At 38.5% G+C, this 11,604-nt stretch overlaps 1 non-coding gene across 1 annotated transcript; it reads right to left on the reverse strand.

Moving 5' to 3' along the window:
* Positions 1–956: 956 nt before the first annotated feature.
* LOC122108444 lies at positions 957–1,079 on the reverse strand. The gene has a single exon (XR_006147575.1). It is a non-coding gene; the product is annotated as a U6atac minor spliceosomal RNA (small nuclear RNA).
* Positions 1,080–11,604: the final 10,525 nt, after the last annotated feature.

The following is an 11,604-nucleotide window of genomic DNA, read 5'->3' on the forward strand; positions in this document are numbered from 1 at the left end:
AGTTTCCTTTTATGTGCCACTGGAGGATTTTCAACAGTGTTTTCCATTCAGTGTTGTTATTCAGGCTCAAGAGCAGTTCTGGAAAATACTGAAGAGCCTTCCAAAGCAATCCAAGATAACTATCTGAAGGCAAGTGAGATAGCAGCAAAGCTGGAGGAAATCAATGGATGGCTAATCCTACCTTTTGTTCTAATACAGATCCAAATAAATACACAATCGTTATAAAATTTAACCTTCCGCTGTGTTCTGTCTAAAGGTATTGCTAATGAAAATATACTAGATATGCAAAGTTCCATGCTATTAGAATTGTAACAACATCAATGGACTTGCAGGCAATTGTGCTCACTGACTGACACACAGAGGCAGATATCACTCATTCTCTCTGATGTGCAATAAAAATACAGAGTAGAATGGCCATCACCAGATCACCAGATCTGCTGCAGCTGGGTAGAATGAGAATGTAGAGGGGTTGGGGACAAAATTGTGTTTAGACAAAAGGACTAACTTCTGGTCTTTACTGCATAGTAGAGTTACTGTAGTTCACAATAATGTATATTTTTGAAAAGCTAAAAAAAGGTTTTGAGTAGTCTTACCACAAATAAATGGAAGATATGTGAGATGATGGCAAGACTAAAATCTGATTTGATCACGACATGTTGTATATATGCATCAAAAGTAATTTAGTCCCCCATAAGTATATATGATTATCATGTATATAAGTAAAAGAAAGTACTGCACACACACACACACACACACACAGTGTTTTAGACTCTATCCTGTCAGATACTTTTTCACTATAAAGTTGAGCTATGGCACTAGATGATTAGGAAAAGCCGCTAGTTAAGCTTAAGTCCAACCTTCCTAATAATAATCCCTAAGCTGGCCACACTTGTACTCAACTTCCTTTTTTTTCTTTTACATATCCAAATTTTCAGGAATTTTTAATATGGCTGTTCAGAAGACTATAGTTAGATGCCACAAATTATGTAGCAATGCCTTAACTATCTGTGTGTTGTCAGGCCCAAGTGTCTCTTCCATCCTTGTCAAGAGGAATGCTAACATCTCTTTCCATGCAACACTTTTTTCTCCTCCATGTTTTTTCGGGGGGGGGGGGCGGCCGGGGGGCAGGGAACTGGGGCTTGAACTCAAGGTGGGCACTATTTCTTAACTCTTCACCCAAGGTAGTATTCTACAACATGAGCCCCAGCTCCTTCTGAGTCACAACTTCTTTTAAAATGTAGTTATTTGTCCAGTTGAAGATGCTGACTGGCAGCTCCTCATAGGGTTATTGTCAATATTCAGTTCGATAATACATGTTCATGATCTAGCACAGTGCCAGGCAGGTAATAATCAACATTACATGTCTGAAAGCTATGCAATTAGTTGGAGTCCTATTTTAGTAGTAAAAAAGATCATGTTTTATAGACTGAAGCATTAGATTACTGATGTATGCTGTACAGAGCAGTAGTAAAATTTAATACCAGCAGTTATGTACACTCATTCTCAAGAAAATGCTATTCTGGTTCTCTCTCTCTCACTCTCTCTCTCTCTGTCTGTCTCTGTCTCTCTCTGTCTGTCTCTCTCTCTCTCTCTTCCCTTCCCCCCTTGTGTGTATGTGTGTATGTTTATATGTATGTGGGGGGGGTATTACAGTATTTGAACTCAGAGTCTCATACATGCTAGGAAAGTACTTTAATACTGAGTGACTCCCACACCCTTATTCTCTACTCTAAAACTCTTTCCCTTTAATTTTAAAAAACTAAGACATTGTCATTCAATGTGGGTGGTCACCATTTCCCTTGCATTATTTCCATCAGAGAACCACTTCTCATTCTGTTTTCTCACAGTAACCACAACCAGCATTGTATTAGCCTTATAAGTACATTTGCTCCTTTATTAAAATGTACTTTTTTCTTTTTAGTAGGAAGACAGAACCCATGTTAGGCAAGCTCTTTGCCACTGAGCCACATACCCTCTAGCCCTGTTTGCTCATTCTTAATTAGTGCTACAGTTATTCTTGAGAAGGGCCACTAATATAGTGCTGATGACTCATGCCTGTAATCCTAGCTACTCAGGACTCTGAGAGATGAAAATCCCAGTGAGAAGCCAGTCTGGGCAGGCAAATTGAGTCTTGCCTCCAATTAACTAACAAAAGTAGAGGTGTGGCTAAGTGGTAGAGCATCAGCCTTGATTGAAAAAGCTAATGGATAGTACTTAGGCCCTGAGTTCAAGCTCCATTACCAGCACACACACACACACACACACACACACACACACACACGCACACACACACACACACACACAGGGACACACCACACACAGAGTGCATTTTTCGTTTTTATTAGGCATTTAATAAACAGAATTAATATAGTATTGCAAATGTATTGTTTTGAAAACAATTTTAGTGCCTTAGATTTAAAATTCAAAGGAGGTATTTTTCCCATGTTCCCACAGGTGAATAACAGCTGGAACTTACCAGCATTCAACTCGTCAAAGAGTCTGCATGCAGTGGTATAAAACTAACACAGGTGCCCTAGCATGCTGACAGACAATAAATAGAAGCACATGTTCTGAAAGGTACATAATACTTTGCTCCTCAGAATATGGTTTATAAAACATGGTCAGCTTTGTTCTGCAAATTGGTTGACACCTAATGGAGAAGGAACCACAGTTGGTGCCCACATGACCATGCCACCTGGATTCCCTTATCTCGTTTATTATTATTAACCATCTCAAAAACACTTCGGAGATTTTTAAAGAAAGGAGTAGATTGTGATCTCTACTCTGAGTGTGGTCCTGCCAGGAGGCCAAATGACTCTTTAAAGGTTCCTCCAGTGACATAGTCTGTCTTAACTGATATTTTCCTTTTAAAAACAACTGTTGGTGAGGAGGTTGAGGGCAGAAAGGATATTAGGGATTATGTTTGAATAAAAACATTGGAACTTGCTTTCTTATCACTCCTTTTTTGGGGGTCAGAGAAGAAATCCTCTTGGAATGTGGGAAAATAATGCATTTGAGGATACTAAATCCAAATAACACACTACAGATCTCTCTTAGCCACAAGTCAATACTACAGCAAAAGCCCCAATGATTTTAAACTCACAACTGTGAGACAGCCCTAATACATGCTCAGTGGGTGAGATAGATGGGTGGTCTGTAGGAGGTGACTGTCCTGCAAGAAACAAGGACACATACATATATCCAAACACACACACACACACACACACACACACACACACACACACACACACACACACAAGAACTATAGGCAATCTTCCAAGAAATCACTGTGCAGCCACCACAATTCTTCCAACTTTTAGGGTCCTCTAACTTTCTAGACTTTCACTCAGTAAAACCAAGTATTAGAAAGAACTGGCTTCACTTGACTTTGCTGCCTAGATATTTAATTGACCTGTCAACCACCCACTGAAAACAGCTTCCCAAAGATCATTCTTCCCTTCTCTCCATCAATCAAAAATGCAACTGCTTCTGCTCATTGAGCTGAGCTGTAGCTCATCAAAGCACAAAATTAGTTTGCCACAGATTTTTTTTTACTACCACCCAAATGAGAATTCTAACATAGTGTGTAAGACAATGTATAGTTACTTATATACTTACAAAGTATGACAATGTGTAGTTCAGCAAAGTCTAGCCAAAGTTAATCTAGACTCATGATGGCAAAATTATAGAGAGGTATGCTAGAGACAGAACATTCTAGAAACTTTTTAACTCATCCTGTACATAAGACACACAATCATTAGAATATGCCAAGGAATGGCCAAAAGCTGTTTCTCTACCTGGAGTACTTTTAAGCACCCCTGTAAGAACTGAATCATTTTATATATTAAAAATTGTAGTGAACAATTTATGGAGAATTTTATAGCCAGAATATAGAAATAGCATAGTCATGCTATTTTATGAAAGACCCAAAAAGCATAGTAAATTAAGATTGACTTGCATTAAATTTTGCAGACATTCACATGAAGTTTTTCAAAAACAAGAGACACACTTTGAACTCCATAATGTTACATTAGATTGACCCCTGGTCCGTCATCTACTCCTGTTCCTAATTTAATGCCTGTAAATTGGCATGGAAATTGCATATAAAATGTATATTTCATATTGCAGAGGTAGGAAGTTCAAACTGTTGCAGGAGACCAAGTTTTATTAGAAATTCTTCAGCTTGTGCCTTAAAATGTGGGTAATTCATTTTTTCATATCTTTTGTGTCTTGTCATGTTTTCAGTGGTGAACAAAGGTGGTCAAGAAACCCAGAGGCATCACCAGGACCATAAAGCATGGTGATGAGATGGAGAGACATTTAGATTAAATTATCTGACTCATTTTCTTAAATTAATTTCTCACCCTTTACAATTCCCCATTTGTTCCTGAATGGAAAATTTGGAGCAACTCTGATAGCAGCAAAGTCCCCGCTCCAGAGTTAGGGCTGAGCACCCTCAAGGACAGGGTATCAGCTTGACTACCTCCCCCCCCCCCCAACAAAGATGTGAGCTGTGTTCTTCTGGGCTTCTACCTCTGTGACTCTTTAAATTTGCTTGCTTTTTGCTAAGATTTGCAAGCTAACTTACCACTCACAGAAATTCTTTTCAGGCACACCTAGATGTAAACTTGAGATATATTAGAAATTGGGCTCTTCCAGTTTTGTAGTTTTGTGTTTTTAGATCCGTGTGCCTTTGTTCTCTTCTACTTTTTTTGCCTATTCTCTGTATCTTTGTTACATCTGTGTCTTTCCTCTCTCCCTCTCCATCTGTCTCTCTCTCTGTCTTTCTCTCCATGTGTCTCCCTCTTCCTTTCCTCCTTGCCTCCTTTGTTTGAGGTACAAGAATATGTGATTCCTATTCTGTAAAATGACCCAGTCAGGATGCCTGGTCTTATGTGGTTGGCTGGACAATGTGATTTCTGTCCCCCTGCTCTTGACTCTTATGGCTCATGAGAAAATAGCCATTGCTAGAATCAGGATGCACTGGCCTTATCTTTAAATTTTAACCAGTTAGCCATGATTTTTTGTTTTTGCCAGTCCTGCACTTGAACTCAGGGACTGAGTGCTATTCCTGAGCTTTTTTAAAAAAATAAGTTTTTATTGTGAAAATACTGTACAGATGGGTTACAGTTACATGAGCAAGGTAATAAGTACATTTCTTATCAAGCATTGTTGCCTCCTCCTTTGTTTTTCCCCTACCATCCCTTCCCTCCCATCTCCACAACTACACTCCCCCACAACCAAGGTTTCAACATAGCATCTTGTATATCTCATTGTTGCAATGGGTCAGCTTGTGTCCCTATTTAAACAATTTGTTTTTTTCCCTTCCCCTCCATAAATTACACCAACATCAAATACAGTGAAAACAGGGGTTATACAGTGGGAGACTGATACACAAAGCAACACAAAAATCACATGGTACCTTATTTTTGTTGGTTGTGGGGCTTGAACTCTGGGCCTGGGCAATGTCCCTCAGCTCTTCAGCTCAAGGAAAGTGCTCTACCGCTTAGGCCACAGCGCCACTTCCGGTTTTCTAGTGGTTTATTGGAGATAAGTGTCTCACGGCCTTTCCTGCCCAGTCTGGCTTTGAACACTGGTCCTCAGTTCTCAGCCTCCTTAGTAGCTGGGATTACAGGCGAGAGCCACCGGCACCCAACTATTCCTGAGTTTTTATGCTCAAGGCTATCACTCTACCACTTGAGCTACAACATTACTTCTGGCTTTTTCTGAGTAGTTTACTGAATATAAGAGTCTCCTGCCTGGGATGACTTCAAACTGTGAGCCTCAGATCTCAGTCTCCTGAGGAACTAGGTTTACAGGCATGAGTCATTGGCACCTGGCTTAGCCATAATTTTTTTTTATTGGTACTATGGTGAGAGACATGTCCTAGGTAGACATGCAAAGTAGGATATGCTGTTTTTCACATGGGACCACAGACCTTCAAAGTCTTACTCCAATTTGCATCTGTTCTGATAACCCATGTTTTCCTACCCATTTGCTTATGCTAGTGGGAAACTCACCATGGTTTGAAAGCTATTATATACAATGAAAATTATTCTTGTTATGATGCAAAGTCCTTGTAGCAAAAAATCTCATTTCTTTGCTTTCATATATATTGCAAATCTATTACAGTCTAGATGTCCTTAAAACTCTATACATGTGCATGCTTCAACTTTGTTTTGTATAAAAACTCTTAGGATTTTTTTCCCTCCTAAATGACCAGGCCAGGCAATCCACAGGTGTGTTATGACATCAACAGGCAGGTGGGCATCAAAGACCAAATAGGTGTGCTTTTGGGAACTCCAGGTGGTTGATTTCTGGATGAAATCCTTCCCCCAAAATGTGAATTTCTCAATCTTTATTTCTTCATTTAAAAACCTCACTATTAAAATGGTAACATATAAAGGTTAACTGCTAAGATGACTTGTTAAAATTGCTGCAAACAGTTAAAGCAGAAATTTGAACTTATTTTTAGCTTTTTCCCATTTGGTTCCATATGAACATGCAGTTCAATGTTCTTTTAATCCTGGTAGTTTTTCACATCTGTTTGAGCTTCCTGGAACTAGCTCTGATGAATCAACTCCACTATGTTGTAGCAGCTGTAGGCTGGTCAGAGGCCATTCTGGCTCACTTCTATGCTCATATGCCCACTAGAAGAGAGACACAGAAGAAACAACACAAAGGAACCCTGATGAAGTAGACTTCCATTCCTCAGTACTTTTGAAGTGATGCTGTAGCTCAAGTGGTAAAGTGATAGCCTTGAGCATAAAAGCTCAGGAATAGTCAGGTGCCAGTGGCTCCCGCCTGTAATCTTAGCTACTAAAGAGGCTGAGATCTGAGGATCATGGTTCAAAGCCAGACTGGGCAGGAAAGGCCATGAGACTCTTATCTCCAATAAACCACTAGAAAACCAGAAGCAGTGCTGTGGCTCAAGCAGTAGAGCACTCTCCTTGAGCTGAAGAGCTGAGGGACAGTCCCAGACCCAGAGTTCAAGCCCCTCAACCTCCATTAACTTTTAGTTACTTGATATTGCTAAGTAGCCCTAGAGGAAATCTGAGTTATGTATATTAAGGTTCTCTATCTGTGCCTTTTCTATTGACAACATTGTGAACCCACAAACTGCTTATCAAAGAAGAGTGTAAGAACTTGAGGAGTAATTAGTGGTAGATTGTCCATTGTGCACAAAGCTCTGGGTTTTATCCTATAATAAAAAATAAAAGGTTGAACACAATGTAGACAACTCATTAGGCCAGTCTTCATATTCATTCTATTACACCAGCCATTTATTGATTCTATGCTTCACCTGACAGAGCTCTCCCAGCAGAACTTCCAGTGTTATAGTATAGTTTGGGCATGAGTTTAGGACGAAAAATCCCAGTGGGTCATAGCTATCTACTTATAAATTATAATTTTTCTATATATTTGCAAGAAGAGATTCAAGACTCCTATAACTCACATACTTAGAAATGAAAACAACTTATTTTTTTTACCCTCCTTTCTCAAATTGCTTGGAGGTGAAAAAATGTTAAACGGATAATATCTTTCAACACTGAATTGATTTCTCTGCTTAATTTAAGCATAGAAATTATGTGCCAGATGGCATAATCAACATGTTCTGTTGAAAGATTGTAGTTTTATTCTTATAAGAAAAAACAAAATAAGCATTTTTTTGCATGGTCTACTCAGCAGGAAAGAAAGTTTATATAGGCTTACTCCAACAATGCCATCTTTGACCAGGAAAATGACAATAGCTTTGAATGTATTCACCGAACTGTTTTGAAAGGCAAAATGGTACTTCATTCAGCCACATGTATCACATAGGACCTGTGGTGAAAAACTAGAAACAGAAATATAAAAATGAACAGTCATGAAATAATAAATGTATATGAATTTATGAAATATATTTCATTTTTAAATTTGAAATAGCTGTATTGTTGTCAAAATCCTGAATCATAGTACCCTAAAATGTAAATATGGCCTTGGCTCTCTGATCCCAGGAAAATCATTTAAAAAAATCTGTCTATCTTGGAACTCCCCTATGACCCAGCAATCCCACTTTTGGGCATATACCCAAATGTTTACAAACAAGACCACACTAAAGCTACCAGCACAACTATGTTTATTGCAGCATTATTTACCATAGCTAGTATATGGAACCAACCCAGATGCCCCTCAGTAGATGAATGGATCAAGAAAATGTGGTATATATACACAATGGAATTCTATTCCTCCATCAGAAACAATGACATTGCCCATTTGTTAGGAAATGGAAAGACTTGGAAAAAATTATATTAAGTAAAGTAAGCCAGGCCCAAAGAAACATAGGCCCCATGGTTTCCCTTATTTGCAATATCTAGTATATGTATGAGTCAAGCGGAAAAGGTCAGATAATGTGATGTTAGGAAAATGAACCCTTAGATATGTATTTTAACATTTTTTTCTTTCATGCATGTGTTTCTAACGCAGTTATAAGATTATTTCTTTGTGGCTTTGTATGTCCCTCCCCCACAGTATAACCCCTGGTTTCACTATATTTGATGTCAGTATAATTTGTGGAGGAGATGGGGAAAAACAAGTCGTTTAAGGATACAGGTGGACCTGTTGCAACAATGAGAAGTACAAAATGTCATGTCCAAAACGAGCTTTACAACGTCGATGGGGAGGGGGGAAGGATTGGGACTGGCGGGGAGGGGGGAGGCTGGGAAGGGTTGTGAAGGGTAAACAAAGGAGGAGGCTGCAATGCTTGGTAAGAAATGTACGCATTATCCTGCCCATGTAATTGTAACCCCTCTGTACAGTATGTTCACAAATAAAATAAAATATTAAAAAAATAAAATAAAATAAAAAATCTGTCTATCTTGGAGAGGTGGAAACTATTTTTTTTGCTAGCTCCTTCAATTTTTATGTGACATTTCTTTTCCCTGAACTTCCATAAAGCATTTTTCCAAGGACTCAGTCTGAGCTAAGGGAAAAGCTTGATGCTTATAAGGAGAAAGAATCCAAACAGTTAACTGATTTGAGCACTTTAAGTCCTTTGAGAAGAGGAAAGGGAAGAAGGAGGGATAGAAAAAAGGAAAGAGAGCAGAAGAGAAGAGTGAGAACCACCAGGTAAGATGAAAAGACATGCATGTAAAACCACTAATTAATGACTTTGCTTCTGAAAAATGAAGACTATGTTTCCTATGACAAATAAACTATGGATTTTATAGTGGGCATATTTTAAACAAATATTTTAATGATTACTAAAAGAGATCCTTGACATAACTAACCCACTAAAGTAATAATTTCTCAATCTGAAAATACTTAAAAACAAAGACAAGACCTGGAATCATGTTACAAACCCTTCATATGGCAAGCCCTTCATTTCCAATCCAGATTGCAATGATCTCATCTTGTCTTGAAAAATATCCAGTTTTTTTGTTATTACATGTTTATGGAATGAAAATGTAGTTGAGTTGGCAGTATTATGTTCTGATATAATTTTAACCTCCCTATACAGAGATAATATTCTTGAAATTGCATATAATTAGACATAAAATAAATTTCAAAAGAACAAGATCACTTTTTACTAAGACCTCCAAATCTTATTTAGAGTGTCAAATGTTCCCTTCCTTCTAATTCTCATGATCAGATGCACTTCAATGATAACTTTTCTTTTTCTTTTCTCTTCTTTTTTTTTGGTATGTGTATATAAATGCACACCTGTGTGTGTGTGTGTGTGTGTGTGTGTGTGTGTCCTAGAACTGGGGCTTAAACTCAGAGCCTAACAATCTTACTTGGCTTTTCCATTCAAGGCTGGTGCTCTACTATTTGAGCCATACCTCCACTTCTAGCTTTTTCATGGTTCAGTGGAGATGAGAGTTGATGAAAACTTTTCTGCCCAATCTAGCTTCTAACAATGATCTTCAGATCTTAACTTCCTTAGTAGCTAGGATAACAGGCGTCTGTGCCTGGCTTCATTGTAATTTCTTGCCCATGATTATACTGTGCAGTCATTTTTCATGACATTTACTCAGTGTCAGATAGTTCAATGTACACATGGCTCCAATTGACCAGTTTTACCATTGACACACTGGTCATAGATTCGACCCTTAAGGCTGTAAGAAGTGCAATCACCTGTGCAGACAAGTATAAATTTTCTAGGTGTTCCAGTCCCTGTGTCAGTTCTGATATAAATGGAAGCAGTGTGGATTACAAGAATTTATTTTGGGTGTGTACTGGTACTAGGGCTTGAACTCATGGTCTGGGTGCTGTCATTACCATTTTCCCTCAAGGCTGACACTCTACCACTGAAGCCAAACCTCCACTTCCAGCCCTTGAATGGATCTGCCTGGGCTGGCTTCTAACTAGTATCCTTAGTCTCCTTTGGAGCTCAGAACCACAGGTACCTGGCAAGAAATTTATTTTTAAATGGTTCGCTTTTCGATATTTATTCTAAAATCGGGCAACTGACGGTTAACAGCTAGAAGTGGAACATAAGAAAACAATTTTGTAAGACAAAAATGAACAAATAAGCCATACTTCAGTAGACTTAAGCAAGTAAGTGAAGAATGGTCAAAGAATTAAATAAGAATTTGCAAATTACAGCCAAAATGAATCAAGAGAAGTGAGTTTTTGAGAGACCAAGAACATGGATGTCAAATGACGTACAAATGTGTATTTAATAAGAATCAAAGGGATTACTAGGTTTGTCTGTTCAGAAAGTAATGATAAGGAGTTTCAGTGGAGAAATCTGAGGTGTGAATGTGCAATAGGTAAAACAACAGCGAAGAATCCTCCATAGAACCATTGCTTACCATTTTTTCTTCCTGAGAAGAAAAATAAATATCATCATTGCATCCCCACCCTTGTTCAGTAAACTTTGCCGTGATCTTCAAATTCTATATGACTTCTGTACTCCATTTATTTTACATTTGAGTGGTATCAGATATTCTGTGTCTTGTCCTGAATTTTCCTTTGTTTTGCAGAGCCTGACTGAGAAAAGACTTGGATGTGGCTAGTTTTGAGAAGAAAGATATGGACAGAACAGCAAGGACACAGAGAAAACATAACAACTGCTGCCTCTGCTGCTAAGTCTACCTTAAATCCTTGAAGAAAACAAGCAAAATGCACTACAGAGGTCTATCCAAGAGAAAGTAAGGACTAGAGGCAGGGGCCCCGGGGGGGGGGGGGGGGTTGCTCCTGTCCCAATGATAAGAACCATTCCCAGGAGCATTAATTCTTCCAATACCTCTGAACTGACTAACATCTGGTTGAGGAGGAATCTGTTTTTAGAAAAGCCCCACAGAAGAGAAACTGAGCAGTTATCTCAGGCCTACATTTATTTCCATTGGAGACTAGTCTATATTAAAAAGACTCCATTGTGAAGAATCATGTGATTGTGAGTTTTCTTGTTTCCCCTAGTACATAGCAAAAAATGTGTACACCTATTTAGAAGCATCAGCATAGCAGCTGAACATACCAGGTTTTTTAAAGAGACAACTGAACAGGTTGAAAAAAGTCTAGGCCTATAAAGAAGGTGATTTAGTCCATGTTTAGCTTCTAGAAGCCCTGGATGAGTAAGTGTGGGCCAGATAGACTCCACTCATAGAATTGAAGTGATTT

The sequence above is a fragment of the Dipodomys spectabilis genome, unplaced genomic scaffold, assembly GCF_019054845.1.
Source record: "Dipodomys spectabilis isolate Male_0828 unplaced genomic scaffold, ASM1905484v1 ptg000059l, whole genome shotgun sequence".
NCBI lineage: Eukaryota > Metazoa > Chordata > Mammalia > Rodentia > Heteromyidae > Dipodomys > Dipodomys spectabilis.